The 17,082-nt window shown below is 40.8% G+C and overlaps 1 long non-coding RNA gene across 1 annotated transcript; it reads left to right on the forward strand.

Moving 5' to 3' along the window:
* Window positions 1-15,219: 15,219 nt before the first annotated feature.
* On the forward strand, window positions 15,220-16,800 carry LOC123971574. The gene is made up of 3 exons (XR_006825229.1): window positions 15,220-15,776; window positions 15,880-16,475; window positions 16,547-16,800. It is a non-coding gene; the product is annotated as an uncharacterized LOC123971574 (long non-coding RNA).
* The last annotated feature ends 282 nt before the right edge of the window (window positions 16,801-17,082 follow it).

Below are 17,082 nucleotides of genomic sequence, written 5' to 3' on the forward strand. Positions count from 1 at the left end.
GTGGCTGCAGTTGTGGTGGTTACATCTGCAATTGTGGTGGTTGGAGCTGGAGTGGTGGCTTCAGTTGTTGTGGTTGGACCTCCGGTTGGGGTGGTTGGATCTGGAGTGGTGGCTTCAGTTGTGGTGGTTGGATCTGCAATTGTGGTGGCTGGCACTGGAGTTGTGGCTGCAGTAGTGGTGGTTGGATCTGATATTGTGGTCGTTGGAGCTGGAGTTGTGGCTGCAGTTGTGGTGGTTGGATCTGGAGTGGTGGCTTCAGTTGTGGTGGTTGGATCTGAAACTGTGGTGGTTGGATCTGGAGTTGTGGCTTCAGTTGTGGTGATTGGATCTGAAATTGTGGTGGTTGGAGCTGGAGTTGTGGCTGCAGTTGTGGTGGTTACATCTGCAATTGTGGTGGTTGGAGCTGGAGTGGTGGCTTCAGTTGTTGTGGTTGGACCTCCGGTTGGGGTGGTTGGATCTGGAGTGGTGGCTTCAGTTGTGGTGGTTGGATCTGCAATTGTGGTGGCTGGCACTGGAGTTGTGGCTGCAGTAGTGGTGGTTGGATCTGATATTGTGGTCGTTGGAGCTGGAGTTGTGGCTGCAGTTGTGGTGGTTGGATCTGGAGTGGTGGCTTCAGTTGTGGTGGTTGGATCTGAAACTGTGGTGGTTGGATCTGGAGTTGTGGCTTCAGTTGTGGTGATTGGATCTGAAATTGTGGTGGTTGGAGCTGGAGTTGTGGCTTCAGTTGTGGTGGTTGGACCTCCGGTTGGGGTGGTCGGAGCTGGAGTTGTGGCTGCAGTTGTGGTGGTTGGATCTGCAATTGGGGTGGTTGGAACTGGAGTTGTGGCTGCAGTTGTGGTAGTTGGATCTGCAATTGGGGTGGTTTGAGCTGGAGTTGTGGTAGCTGCAATTGTGGTGGTTGGACCTTCAGTTGCGGTGGTCGGAGCTGGAGTTGTGGCTGCAGTTGTTGTGGTTGGAGCTGGAGAAATGGTGGTTGGATCTGGAGTGGTGAATGTAGTTGTGGTGGTTGGAGCTGGAGTTGTGGCTGCAGTTGTGGTGGTTGGATCTGAAATTGTGGTGGTTGGATCTGGAGTTGTGGCTTCAGTAGTGGTGGTTGGATCTGCAATTGTGGTGGTTGGATCTGGAGTTGTGGCTGCAGTTGTGGTGGTTGGACCTTCAGTTGTGGTGGTTGGAGCTGGAGTTGTGGCTGCAGTTGTGGTGGTTACATCTGCAATTGTGGTGGTTGGAGCTGGAGTGGTGGCTTCAGTTGTGGTGGTTGGATCTGAAATTGTGGTGGTTGGATCTGGAGTTGTGGCTGCAGTTGTGGTGGTTGGATCTGCTATTGTGGTGGTTGGAGCTGGAGTTGTGGCTGCAGTTGTGGTGGTTACATCTACAGTTGTGGTGGTTGGATCTGGAGTTGTGGCTGCAGTTGTGGTAGTTGGGTCTGCAGTTGTGGTGGTTACATCTGCAATTGTGGTTGTTGGATCAGGAGTGGTGAATGCAGTTGTGGTGGTTACATCTGCAATTGTGGTGGTTGGATCTGGAGTGGCGAATGCAGTTGTGGTGGTTGGACTTTCAGTTGTGGTGGTTGGAGCTGGAGTGGTGAATGTAGTTGTGGTGGTTGGAGCTGGAGTTGTGGCTGCAGTTGTGGTGGTTACATCTGCAATTGTGGTGGTTGGAGCTGGAGTGGTGGCTGCAGTTGTGGTGGTTACATCTGCAATTGTGGTGGTTGGAGCTGGAGTGGTGGCTTCAGTTGTGGTGGTTGGATCTGAAATTGTGGTGGTTGGAGCTGGAGTTGTGGCTGCAGTTGTGGTGGTTGGATCTGCTATTGTGGTGGTTGGAGCTGGAGTTGTGGCTGCAGTTGTGGTGGTTACATCTGCAATTGTGGTGGTTGGATCTGGAGTGGTGGCTTCAGTTGTGGTGGTTGGAGCTGGAGTTGTGGCTGCAGTTGTGGTGGTTGGATCTGCTATTGTGGTGGTTGGAGCTGGAGTTGTGGCTGCAGTTGTGGTGGTTACATCTGAAATTGTGGTGGTTGGATCTGAAGTTGTGGTGGCTGCAATTGTGGTGGTTGGACCTTCAGTTGCGGTGATCGGAGCTGGAGTTGTGGCTGCAGTTGTGGTGGTTGGATCTGCAATTGTGGTGGTTGGAGCTGGAGTTGTGGCTGCAGTTGTGGTGGTTACATCTGCAATTGTGGTGGTTGGAGCTGGAGTGGTGGCTTCAGTTGTGGTGGTTGGATCTGAAATTGTGGTGGTTGGATCTGCAATTGTGGTGGTTGGAGCTGGAGTGGTGGCTTCAGTTGTGGTGGTTGGATCTGCAATTGTGGTGGTTGGATCTGGAGTGGTGGCTTCAGTTGTGGTGGTTGGAGCTGGAGTTGTGGCTGCAGTTGTGGTGGTTGGATCTGCTATTGTGGTGGTTGGAGCTGGAGTTGTGGCTGCAGTTGTGGTGGTTACATCTGCAATTGTGGTGATTGGATCTGAAGTTGTGGTGGCTGCAGTTGTGGTGGTTGGATCTGCAATTGTGGTGGTTGGATCTGGAGTGGTGGCTGCAGTTGTGGTGGTTACATCTGCAATTGTGGTGGTTGGATCTGGAGTGGTGGCTTCAGTTGTGGTGGTTGGATCTGCAATTGTGGTGGTTGGAGCTGGAGTTGTGGCTGCAGTTGTGGTGGTTGGATCTGCTATTGTGGTGGTTGGAGCTGGAGTTGTGGCTGCAGTTGTGGTGGTTACATCTGCAGTTGTGGTGGCTGGAGCTGGAGTGGTGAATGTAGTTGTCGTGGTTGGATCTGGAGTTGTGGCTGCAGTTGTGGTGGTTACATCCGCAATTGTGGTGGTTGGATCTGGAGTGGCGAATGCAGTTGTGGTGGTTGGACTTTCAGTTGTGGTGGTTGGAGCTGGAGTTGTGGTGGTTGGAGCTGGAGTGGTGAATGTAGTTGTGGTGGTTACATCTGCTATTGTGGTGGTTGGATCTGGAGTGGCGAATGCAGTTGTGGTGGTTACATCTGCAATTGTGGTGGTTGGATCTGGAGTGGCGAATGCAGTTGTGGTGGTTGGACTTTCAGTTGTGGTGGTTGGAGCTGGAGTTGTGGTGGTTGGATCTGGAGTGGTGAATGTAGTTGCGGTGGTCGGAGCTGGAGTTGTGGCTGCAGTTGTGGTGGTTACATCTGCAATTGTGGTGGTTGGATCTGAAGTTGTGGTGGCTGCAATTGTGGTGGTTGGACCTTCAGTTGCGGTGATCGGAGCTGGAGTTGTGGCTGCAGTTGTGGTGGTTGGATCTGCAATTGTGGTGGTTGGAGCTGGAGTTGTGGCTGCAGTTGTGGTGGTTACATCTGCAATTGTGGTGGTTGGAGCTGGAGTGGTGGCTTCAGTTGTGGTGGTTGGATCTGCAATTGTGGTGGTTGGAGCTGGAGTTGTGGCTGCAGTTGTGGTGGTTACATCTGCAATTGTGGTGGTTGGATCTGGAGTGGTGAATGCAGTTGTGGTGGTTACATCTGCATTTGTGGTGGTTGGATCTGGAGTGGTGAATGCAGTTGTGGTGGTTGGTCCTTCAGTTGTGGTTGCAGTTGTTGTGGTTGGATCTGCAGTTGTGGTGGTTGGAGCTGGAGTGGTGAATGTAGTTGTCGTGGTTGGATCTGGAGTTGTGGCTGCAGTTGTGGTGGTTGGATCTGCAATTGTGGTGGTTGGAGCTGGAGTGGTGGCTTCAGTTGTGGTGGTTGGATCTGCAATTGTGGTGGTTGGAGCTGGCGTGGTGAATACAGTTGTTGTGGTTGGATCTGCAGTTGTGGTGGTAGGAGCTGGAGTTGTGGTGGCTGATGTTGTATTTTGTGCAGCAGCTGTAGTAAACAATGAAATCAAAGATCTCAGGTATTCGGTTCTTGAAATTTTCATCATACTGTATATATGGGCTTTCATCAAGGAGTGAAAATAATATGATCTATTATCCGAGGTGGGTTAAAATCAAAGGCATTTGGACTTGGTTTAAGATACTTGAAGACATTTCGCATTCCATCCAAGGGGCTTCTTAGTTCTGACTTTCCGTGCTCCCTATCCCTAATCCTCTATATACATTGTTGTCCTTGAAAATGTGTACTTATCCAACTATGTACATATTCTGCATAGGGTGGACAGATGGAGAAGGTCTGCAACTACTTATCCACCACTTACAATGCTGTCCTTTCTTGCCTTCCCAGGAAACTTAACTTAACATTCACATTTGGCCTCATGTGATAGAACTAACAATGGCCATTCAGACTTAGCCTAAGGTGATTCTGATGACCATATGCAACTTAAATTTGGAATTAATGTTTTGGCATTTAGTATTAACCACAATCAGATATAATGTTTTGCAAATAAATTCTCAATGTTTAATAATGCTTTTTAACCGGTACGGTAAATAAAATTAAAAACCTTTATACTTTTTGTCTTAGTTTTTTTTGTATGTTTTAAAAAAGTCCTTGACAGATCCATTCAGGCAGTAAATGCCATCTTGGAAATGAACCAAAGCAAAGTAATCAACTCTACTTACCCTAATATCATTACATATTTCATTAAATTAATTTTGATAATTTCATCTTAAAACAATTAAGGCAAACAGAATGGCCATTTTATAATTATTAGTCATTGTATTCTAATCCAAGTCCAATTTCTTTGTCCGATCTTGTTTGTGGCAAACTACTAAAGTTTATTTAATTAGAGAAATATAATTTCTTTTATAAAGAAGAGATAAAAAAACAAGCAATAACTTATAACAATCTTTTTTATTTTGTATATTTTGTTTGTCATATAAAACACATACTGAAATAATTTTAAAATCAAAGTATAAATATCCCTCCAGTAGTTACCTTGTCCAGATAATGTATGTAAATATCCAAGGAAAAATATCCACCAAGAGAATCTTATTTTCATGATGACTGGTGTTACTTCTTGCTACTCCAGGTACAGACAATTACTCTGTGATTGTATGTTGCACTTAGTTTAGAATTGCTCCTCCCTAAACTATGGAGGAAGTTACAAAGCGTTGGTCACAGATCCTCCTTTCACTAAACCTGAAAAAACAGGTTAAGTTACAGACACACATGTCAACACAGAATGTGGTACTAGTAACAGAAGGTATTTTTAAAACAACTTTAGCTGGTATCAAATAATTGGAATTTAAATAGGGGCAAAGTTCATCCCCATTGACATCAAGGTTGTCAAACAGGTTTCTTATTTGTGTAATGCAGTTCCTCTCCATCTGTTCTTTATGCTTTTTGGTATATTCAAACTCTACTGTTCTACATTATTAGCCTATACATTCACATCCTGTGAACAGTGGAAGTCTTGAAAACATTTTTGCAGTTTCTTTACAGCATATTTTAGCTGTTGGCTTTTTCTGATGCATTTCTCTGTGTTTCTGTGTTCACTGAACTGGAAAATCTTGTGCATGTGAAGGCCGTCTGTAGGACTAAAATGTGGTAAGATATTTTACTTCTTAATATTATCAACATAATTGCTGTAAGAGGAAGTAATATGGTTTATTGTAATGGATACATTTTTCCATTTGATTTAGAATTCAATTGAATTTTAAACTCTTTTATAACAACAGTGGATCAAATAACTACATGTGGAGGAGTGGCAAAGAACAGTTAATCAAATGCTTAAATCCATGTTACGCAAGTATGTTACGACACTGAAAAGGATGAAGGGGTGCCTTTTGTTCTTTTCGCCTGTCGTGAAGCCAAACAAAAGTCCCTCGGGTTCAGCCCCACTGAACTTGCGTTTGGGCATGGTATCCGTGGCCCTATGAAAGTGCTGAAAGAGCGGTTTATGTCTGATTGGTACTGAGGTACTATGACTAATGTGTTGGATTTTGTTTCTCAGTGCAAGGATTGGCTGCATCGTGCCTCAGAACAGTTTACTACATGTAATATGAAAGGAGTTGCTTTAGTGATGAACCCACATCATATAAGATGTATGGAAAACAAAGTCAACATAGTGTTTAAAACTTGTTGCACTGCCTCAAAGTTGACAAAATTATTAAAGCAGGTTTAACATAATTTTTTTAAAGATGGTTATATACTCACATATAATGTGGTATTATATCAGTGCTAGTATAGATTCTTGTTCTATTGAGTCGGCTACAAAAAGAAAATCAAACAATTTGTATTATACTCTGGCGGAATCTCTTTATAATTTATATGATTAGATTTGATGCACTCTGCTATGTGTCAGTATCGATAGTTAGTTTGCAGTGATTTTAAAATAAAAATAATAGTCTGTATGGCACACCTCCACACAATAAAAGTATGTCATCACATGATCATCCAAAATGTTAAGAATGTATGCAACGTCACTACAATCTTATTTTCAGTCCAAAGCAACTGTTGATGCGGAAAACATACCACGAGTTGTCGCAAAGTAAATATGGCGACATGAACAGTACAATTGTATGTGTTATTTCCACTGTATAAAATATTTTAATAAAAATACCAAAACAAAAACACTGTTAGTTTTTGCTTTGCATGCGTCACATGGCATTCATTATTTAATGATGGAATTTAATTATCTCTGAATTTATAGCACTGATTTATTTTATTGAAAACCATCTACCAGATATTTGTGGTTGGAATTTCTTGAAAATTCTAGAAAGTAATTTTAGGTTATACAATTTAAAAGATTTATGTTTTTTGTTCTCCTCCTGTACTCAGTTGTTGAAATATACAGGAAAGTGAACTTGAAAATGTTGTTGTTGTTTTTTAAGAAAATCTCCAATATAGGCCACTGTAAAAATTCTAAAGTCATGCAGCATTACCACACATACATTTCCAACACACATGCATTTTCAGCCTACCTCATCTTCACCTGGTTGAACACTTATTTTTATAATTTCTCATCTGGCATTGTGTCTGCTAATATTTATAACTTTATATATTGAGGTACATTTTTTTATTTATTGTTATACACAATAGCAACATTTTTGCTTGATATTATCTTTTCATTTTCACTTAATGTTTTAAGGCATATCACAATAAATAATGTATTTATAATATCCTCTTTGTTTTCAAATCAAATGTCAATTAAAGTTTATTTTAAAGGATTTATGAAAGAACACAAAAGGAACAAAAATACGAACACGTCCGCCTAGATGTAGGCCTATCAGGTAAAGTTATGTAGCCTGTAATTTTAACTTAAGTCAAATAGGCTACAGCTATGTAGTGCACAGAAGCCGTTGCCGTGGTTACTCTCCATAGAGTGCCTGCCGTTTATGGCGGTGCGCTTGGCTCCTGTTTACCTGAGAAGAGCAGAGCAACCCCGCGGGGCCAAGCAACTACGTTGTGATTTTAACAGTGTTCCTAAGACCGACATCTTCCCCAATACTAATCAGCATGCATTGTTTAGCTATCCACTTCGCTATGGCATTTGATCACTTATCTTGCTTTTGTTTATCTGCTCCCACACGCTGCATAGTGTAGTCTGCCGAAGCCTCCCTCCGCTGCTTGTTTGGGTGGGTGACTCCTGTGACCCATGGTTTGACTGTATGTGTATTCAGAGCCAGTGAGCAACGGACTTTCAAAATAATAATAAAAATAAAAACTGCGTTAATGCATGATAAAATAATTGTTGTCCTTAATTAATGCGTGCCCAGCCCTAGTTATCATACATATAAATGTTGGTACAGATGTGAGCAAAATAGACATTTTAGTACAAAATAATTTTTAAAAATCAGTGTTTCTGAAAATAAATACATTCTGTCTGCAGGTGAAACAATTAAAAAACACTTTGCTGCATAGTCTTGCAGCACAAGATGGTGGTTGGACCCTGACAGGTGGTGGTTGGAGATGATGTGATTCAAACAGGGGACTGTGGTGGTTGGAGCCTAAGTATTGGAGGCGGACTCTGGGTGGTTAGCGCCAAATTTGTGAGGTGTGATGTGGTTGGAGCAGGAGTCTTAGGGGTGAGGGTGGTTGGAGTCATGGGGGCCGTGGTGGTTGGAGCTGGAATTGGGGAGCTGTGGTGGTTGGAACTGGAGCTATGGGAGTTTGAGCTCTAACCCTAATTTTTGTCACGGTAACTTTGTAGGCTGTTCCGTTCAGGATTACCTTTCTAAAGAACTAAATTGAGAGAAAACAATAATAATGTTAGCTTTACAGCCTTAACAAAACTGCTATTTTACTTATATTCTTTTATATACCTGTTCAACAAGTTCAGTGATGGTTCCATTGCTGACCTCTCCATAGGAAGCTATCTGCATCTGTAAAAATGCCAGTGAGCCTGTAGGGATTAAAACAGAATATTATATGTGGATACTAATAAAATACTAACGAATAATTTGGGAGTTGTGTGTCAGGGTTTAAAAGATTCCAGGTAATTGCTACATGTCCTTGAACATACAAATACTGCAGGACATAATCACTAAATATAACAAAGAAATAGCTTTTAAGTACGTATTTAAAGCCACACACTCTCATTTCAAGCCCTCTGGATTATGCTCTCTATCTGTCCCTGTCTCTAGCTCCAACTCCCCAGATCCTCAAGCTGTCCATCATATGCCCTCAGGCTTTCCCTCATGTTCTGCAAATAATTCTCTCACCAGCTACTCACCATACCAGTTCACTTCCTTTGTTCCATGCCTTGCACACACACACACAGTTGTATTTTCATCACTATAGGTGACATTATTGACTTACATTCAATCCCCCGAGATTTACCCTAACCATAACCACTACTAACCCCTCCCCCCCACCAAAACTTGGGAGGGCAGATGAATCATCTCCAGACTTAAAAAAGAGTCACATACCCTATACCCAACGCAAAGTCAGCCATTTTGAATTTTTTAGGAATTCTTTCACCATTTACAGACTCTGTACTTTGACAAACTCCTCCTAGAGAATTAGTCCAATCGACTTAAAATGTGGGCAGTGCAATCTTAAGACCTTTGCAATGATAACTAAGTCTAAGAGTCTAAGTCTTAAGATTGTACCAAATGTGGGAGACAGATGTATCTCTAGACTTAAAAAAAGTCATCTACACGACTACATGATCAAAAGACCTCATTCACTCACAAATTTTAATAACATAAAAGTTTACCATTGTGTTCAGTAGTAGATCATACTTCACTTTTTCAAGTAAGATCAGGTTTGTTTCATCACAATATCTGCTGGTAACCTGTTGTGTTTGTTTATTTTTTTAATTAATCTCAATTTATTTATTATTTATTTATTTAGCTATAAATAAACACCCTTGTTTAATAAGCAAGAAGTTGTCTGCTTTGAAGCAGAAGACACGGTCAATGTATTGAAATAATTCTATATATAATATATTTTTATATATATATATATATATATATATATATATATATATATATATATATATATATATATATATATATAATAACTTTTTTTATAAACTGGGTGGTGCCCCTATGACAACATTTATTAAAGTAGTGTTTCTCCTATATTATTTTACCTTTTGTTTTCTGTCTTGGCTCTAGCCTCTGCACCTGTATTTTGTTCACCTGAAAAAAAATCTGGAACCTATTTATGCCTGCCTGACCTGTGTGTGTTTGACCCTTTACATGTTTTTTGGCTTCCTGCCTGCTCTATTTTGGATTTCTTTGTCTGTCCAGTTTTTTTAAATTGGAGACATGGTAGTGGCAGTTTAGTAGAATTAATATTTAACATTTTCAGGAACACAATTAAATCAAATTCCTCAGTTTTGAGAGACTATTATTTTAATTTGCTTTAATTGTGTGTGTCCCCTCGTGGGTCTGGGCACATGGAAAGCTGTTTTCTCTACTCTGCTCTCTGCCACACTGTTACAGCGCATAACCATCGTCGCTGCCTCTCACAGCCGTGGGGTTTATGTTGTTTTCCAATTTCTACCTTGGTGAATTTGAGGTATTGTACTGTCTGTGCCATCTTTGCACATGTATTGTAATGCGCTTTTGCTTCACTTGGCTACAATCACCACTACCATGACCTGTCTGTCTGTCTGTCTGTCTGTTTACATTTTGTAACAACACAATCTAGGTGTTAATAGACAAAATATTATGACTTGTGGTGTTTAGCTATTTGTCTCCGTCAACTTAAACAAACAAAAGACCGGATAAAAATATCACGCCAATAATTACCTTGTCCAGAGGATGCATGTAAATATCCAAAGAAAAATATCCAACAAATGACTTTTCTTTCCATGTTGACTAATGTTACTTCTCACTACTCCAGGTACAGACTGTTTCTGTGATTGCATATTGCACTTAGTTTGTAAATTACAATAGACAGTGTGACACTTTCACGTAGCTTGAAAAATCGGCAAAGTCACAGATACGCATATTATGCACAATTCTTTCTAGAATCTTTGTAATAAAAGGCAGTTTTGAAATTGGTCTAAAATTTTGATGGAGGGAGGGGATAGTCTCATGTTAACAATGATCACAACAATAAAATTTTAATGAAAAACATGTTACATTGTACATGTACATTTTGTTAATGTGCATGCTTTTTAGCTCACTTGGAACCTTGATGGAGGTGATTAGAAAAAAAGTACCAGGTAGCAGGTACAGGTAAAACTTTTCCCCAGTGGAAAACCAAAAAAGGCAAGTTGAGGCAAGGCGAGTCAAGCTGGTACCATGCAGTGGAAAAGGGGCAGGATCCAAGATGGGAAATCCTTAGTCAAAATATATTATTTACAGTTTATAATTAGTCAGGGTGTGTTTCATTTCCACAGAGATTAAAGATCACGAATACAGAATGTATTAGGCTACTACTAGTAACAGATGGTTTTAGAACTACTTTAGCTGGTATAAAATAATTTTAAAATGAAACCTTCATCGAGGTTGTAAAACAGATTTCTTATTCACGTAGCCCAATACAATTCCTCTCTTCATCTGCGCTCTCTGCTTTTTGGTCATTTTAAACTCTACTACAATATTACTTTTATTTTTACTGTCATCACTACTGTAGTAGCTCAGTCTAATACTGAGGGCTACTGAGGTGGTTTAGCCCAGGAGTGCCCTGTCTGATGCGCAGTACCTTTGTCTTTGTGTTACCGTACTGTATCGTTTAAGAATCTCCAGCTATGTTGTGTTGCTGATTAATAAGTGTATTTGTTTTACCGTGCAGAGTAAAATGTCCATTTAGCCTATCCAGTTTCAACGGCAAAACCATATACATACAATGGACTGTCAAACAAAAGGCAACAAGCAAGCAGGCCAAAACTAGCAGGTTAGCAAAAAGCAGGTTTGTCAGGAGACATACAGTAAATAACTCAACGATTTAGCAGGGACTGGATGTCAGGCTCTGCCTTAATTACAGCAGGTTTGCATCAGGTGGGTGAATTTAAATCAGCAGGTGTGTCAAGGTGGCATACCTGGGAGCTGTGGCACAAACAACTCTGCTGCCAGGAGAAACAAGAGAGAGAGAAAGAAAAAGCAAGAGAGAGAACACAAACAGACAGACAAAAACCAAAAGGCAACAGGCATCCAGCTTTTCAAACAAACAAACAAACAAAATAAATTGTCAACATGGTGTTTAAAGCTTGTTGTACTACCCCAAAGTGGAAAAAAATATGAATGCATGCTTAGCATATTTTTTTTGAAAGCATGGTTACATGTTTTACATACATTATAGACGGGTTTCTTCTACTTAAACACTACTCGATGAGCGCGCAGCCAGGGGGCAAAAGCACTTTGGTAGCCGGTCAGAAGACTGTAGTCAACCACTGTAATCAGCGTAGATTACCCATTGTTTGTAAATTCTTGTTGACTGCCAGAGGCATTCTTTCCACAGTTATAAGTACTGCTATTTGGCCTAGCTGTGTCATACTCAGAGATGCAAAGAACATTGTTTTCCGTTGTAAACTTTGTGCGACCAGCAAAAAGTTTACAACTGCAAACAATTTTGTATTGAAGCATCTGCTAAAGAAGCACAGCAATGTGAAACTTTGGCTGTAGAAAGAAATTCCAGCTGCTACTGCCAGTGATGCATCCTCTTGGCAGGGGAGAGTGACGTTAATTAACAAAAAAACAGATAAATAAAAAAACAGAAAATACTTCTCTTATAAATATATGTGCAAAACAGTAACGTTGGTCCTAAAGTTGAGACACTTGCTTGATTTTCTTTTTATCTCAGTGGCGTTAAAAAACATAATGCTTCATAAAAGTCATACTCATTGATGCTGAATTAGCTTAAATGTTTGGGAGTAACCTGCTTTGTTTTTTATTGTTTTTAAATAGCCTATATCCATAGCCTATATGATACAGCATCCTCTGGTCTGAGATTCTGCAGTGTTTTCATTTCGGCTGTTTGTTGACACCTCCGGTTAATTACTGTTCCAGTAAAGTGGATTCATATCTAAAATGCACTGCTGAACAGGTTTCCTGTCACTTTTAAGTATGGGGTGCGGTGGTTGAAAGTAATTGTAACGTGACTATTTACTTTTAATACCCAGTAATAAGTAAAGTAATATTGTTACTTTTTAAATGAATAATATTAGTAAAAAGTAACTAATCACCATTACTGAGTAATTTGCCCAACACTGTAGCTAGATATGTGAGTGCTGCTCATCTCGTGATGATGTTGCACAGAATCCCATCTATATCACTGCTAGTTGATTCTAGTTCTATTGTGTTTGTGGTATAAAACGGAAATCATTTTGTACCAGACACACACACAAACACAATAGAACTTTTGTAACATTTGTCATAATTGAATAAATGATAAAGACGGTCAAGGACTGAATTACTGTAAAACACATCGTTTAAGCAGGTATCCAGCTCCTCATACTGCATACCAGGCTACAAAAAGCCGGATCTGGCGCATTTCTTCTTTCATATTCTGGTTGTTCAATTAATTGGACAGACACATTCTTTAAGACTAATACATTTATTCTTGATGACACAAGAAAAAACAGATTCATGATCAATAGACATTTCTGTGCATTCTGTGCATGTAAGTAATATGCGACAGACCGTTCAAAATCCTGATTCAGGGTACAATTGTCATAAACTTGTTATGAGGCACTTGCAAAGGTAACCATTGTTTTGTATGAGGAATGTCCTTATTTACTTGCAATGTAGGGAGGAGTGAGCAGGAAACACTTCACTAGTTTCCTGGTTCCCAGGCTTTTAGCTTGACAGCTGCTTCTTCAGTTACAAAGCATGGGAATTATTGACACCTCTTAAATCCCTCTTTAATAGGTCAGATTGCTTGGTTTGAGCTTTTCATTGTACTGTGTAAATCATTTGACACTTGCACATCTCCACTCTTCACATTTCTGGGAAATACAGCCAACAGTGTGGTTATGAGTCATTTTGTTGACTTGTCAAGACTTTTCTAAAGATTTAATTTAACAAAATGATATTAGACATAAGAGGGGACTGAGCCTAAAATCCTCTGTGTTTAATAAAAAACACTTTTTCTCTCATCTGCAGTGCAATTTAGGTACTTTAGAGATTTTGAAGATCACAGCAGTACAGTGGAATACAATGTCATTTGATGTGTTGTGCTCAAACCATTGAAAGTTACAGCTGGGGATGTCGTGGCTGCAGATGTGGTAGTTACAGCTGGAGTTGTGGCAGTTACAGCTGGAGTTGTGGTGGCTGCAGCTGTGGAAGTTACAGCTGGGGTTTTCGTGGCTGCAGCTGTGGCAGTTACAGCTGGGGTTATCGTGGCTGCAGCTGTGGAAGTTACAGCTGGGGTTATCGTGGCTGCAGCTGTGGAAGTTACAGCTGGGGTTATCGTGGCTGCAGCTGTGGAAGTTACAGCTGGGGTTATCTTGGCTGCAGCTGTGGAAGTTACAGCTGGGGTTATCTTGGCTGCAGCTGTGGAAGTTACAGCTGGGGTTATCTTGGCTGCAGCTGTGGAAGTTACAGCTGGAGTTGTGGTAATTACAGCTAGAGTTGTGACTGATTGAAAATGCACAAGGCTGCACACTTTCTGTATGGTGTATATATCACTTTCACCAGTACAAAGTCATACATTGCAGGAGACAGGACAGGAATCACAGTAATGCTTTGACTGTTCGTACTGTAATTTATTGACAGAGCATGTCATTGTGATACAGAAAAGAAAAAGACAGCACTGCATGTCACAATGGTAAAAATTACAAAATTAGAAATGTAAGCATGGGGGATACTACCGAAGCCCTAAGCTGGATCCATTCAAATATTTATTTTACCACGTTTTCCCGTGATAATGGTATATCTATCTTGTGATCTTGAGATAATGAATATTGTTTCCCTTGATAACAGGATACCGTTTTGCTTGAGATAACAAACCATAGCTGAATACAATGGTCAGCAGGTGGGTTTCTTTAGGAGAATTTCAGTAAAATTTCTAGAGTCACTGGTTAGCTCAGTTGGTATAGCATAAAACTAGCAATCTAAGAATTGTAAGTTCAACACCTTCTCTTAGAGTTTTTTTCCCCTTCTTTTGTATTTTTTTTTTTTATCATCCTCTTCAACAAAGTTGTTATAATAAAGAGATTCAGGGGAATCCAATCACACATTTCCCGATGGCTATTTCAAAGGTTCCAAAATAGCCGTCATAAAATGTATAACGTTAAATGGATTCTTCTAAATGAGAAGCACAGGAATTTACTCTGCCTGCTAATGATGGGGAAATGAAAAGTCCATAGGTTGATGGATGTGGACCAATCTCCAGGATGCGCACAGTCCAGCATGCGCTTTATTGTGAGCATGTGAAACAGTCGCTTCAAAGAACTTTTTTGAAGAGGATTATAAAAAACATGAAAAAGAAAGAAAATGTTCTTGAGTGAGGATTGAACACACATCCCTTTGACTGTGCAGCCCATGCTCTACCAACCCTTTTGAAATTATTATTAAGAAACGCTCCTGCCAAGATCTCGGGATAATTATCCTGTTATCACAGGAAAATGGAGTAAGCTAAATATTTGAATGGATGGCACTTAGGGCTTCGGTAGGATACAGCCCTTGGCTGACGTTCCTGCCTGTCATGTCACAGATTCTTTCCACATCACAACAGATATCTTCATCATTTCAAGATCACATTTACAAAAAAAGTCAAATAGACATGTATAGAATCTCTCATATATATCTATATCTATAAGTATATATTCGTTTATTCGTTTTGTGACGACCCTGTGGTTGTCTGTGTTGTGTTGTGCTGGTTTGGTGTTTGTGTGTTCCAGGCTGTCTATAGGCGGAGCCAAGGCCAGGGTCATCAAGACATGTGGCTCACCTGTTCAGCCTGGCTTAGATGTATTTAAGATGGCTGCCAACGCTGCCCACTCCCACATCATCATGCACTACCCCTGGGACATGTCAGCTCTTCATTTTTGACTTCTTATGTAGCTTTCCTTTCCAAGAGTTGTTCTCTTCTTTCCTTTAGGCTTTGAAAGCTGTGGTGGAGGACAAAAATAAGGAATCCAAGGAGAAAGCCAAAGCCTTGGTGTTGAAGGTGTCTGCTGTTAGCTTAACATCAGATATGTGGACCTCTATCAACTCGCATGCATATCTAGCTGTGACGTGTCATATTATAGATGCAAGCACCTCTTTGCATTCTGTTGTTTTTGGGGTGCTGCATTTCCCTGAGGCACATACTGCTGAAAATAAAGTAAAAGCAGCGCTTATGTCACAGTGGGGTATTACACACAAAGTTATTTGCCTTGTGGCTGATGGTGCAGCAAATATGGGTGCTTGTGCCAAGGAGCTTAATTTGCGTCACACAAACTGTGTGGCGCATACTTTAAATTTACTTAAGGCTCTTGACCAAAACACTGTTGTCTGTCATCTGGGTAAACTCTAGGAAGACAGTGGGCTATTTCAGGAGCAGCACCACTGCAAAGGTGAAAACCTTTATTTCATTGCAATATTCTAAATGACACTTTTGTTTAAGTTGCTGCTGCAGTGACACTTGCATTAATCACTTTTTGTTTGCGTATTTTATAGGAGAGGCTGACACAGGTGCAGGAGCAAATGGGCCAGCCGGCACTGAAACTAATTCAAGAGGTGGATACACGCTGGAACAGCACATACCATATGCTCCAAAGTATTTATGACCTCAAGGAACCTGTAGGAGCAGCTTTGGCAGGCCTTCACACTGACGTTGCCCCGCTCTTATCAGAACAGTAAAACATTATTGCAAAATGTCTAAACGTCCCATTTAATAATGGTTCAGTTGAGCTGTCAGAGGAGAAGAGTGTCTGGATCAAAAGTCATTCCCCTTTCATCAATGCTACACCATGCACTGGAGGAGGAAATGGGAATCCTCCAAACTCCAGAGAGCAAAGCAATGGCCCCCTCAATGGTCCGCTCAACGGTCTGAGGAGACCGTTGAGGGAGAAGCTATACACACTGCAATCAATAAGCATCATGTCACTGGCAAAACTGCTTGATCCCAGGTTTAAAAAGATAGGGTTCTTTAGCCCCAATAAAGCAGCAGAGGCCGAGAAGAGACTCTCTGCTGAATGTGCTGCTGTTATTCAAAACAGCCCGTCCTCCTCGTCGTCTTCACATATCAGAAGCTTCTCAGCCTTTGACTCAAGGTAATGGATACTGCATACATTCTAATTGTGTTACTGTATTTAGTCACTTACAGCCTGTTTGTCTGTCTTAGGTAGCAAACTATGGCATTATTTGGACACCAGTCCTGCAGACGAGAACCAAAAATGCCACTGCAAATGCAACAGTGGAGGTCCAAATGTACCTGGGTGAACCAAACATCGGAAGATTGGAGAACCCCCTAGAGTATTGGGAAAGACAAAAAAATGTATATCCCCATGTATATTGTATCAACTTGCTGTTGCTTTTCTCTGTACCCCAGCTTGTATGCAAAGAACATGAATAAAGTTTGACTGTGTTTAACTTTGATTTTTGATAATGTGTTCAACCATTTTGCATGTACTGACTTATGCAATGAATTTATGCCTAGATGTTTTGGGGATAAGACTATTCAACAGAGACTGGTATAATACATTGTGATCAGCATGACATAAGCAATTGATGATGTAGCGAAAAGTAGACAATTGCATCACTGTGTAAAAGCATTTGCAATTGGTTCATAATAATGAGAAATTGCTATTATGGAGTACACAAGTGAATAGTTGATGTGGATTAGTTTTGAGAATTTAAATTCTGATCTGAGAAATGCAC

The sequence above is a fragment of the Micropterus dolomieu genome, linkage group LG05 (genome assembly GCF_021292245.1).
Source record: "Micropterus dolomieu isolate WLL.071019.BEF.003 ecotype Adirondacks linkage group LG05, ASM2129224v1, whole genome shotgun sequence".
NCBI lineage: Eukaryota > Metazoa > Chordata > Actinopteri > Centrarchiformes > Centrarchidae > Micropterus > Micropterus dolomieu.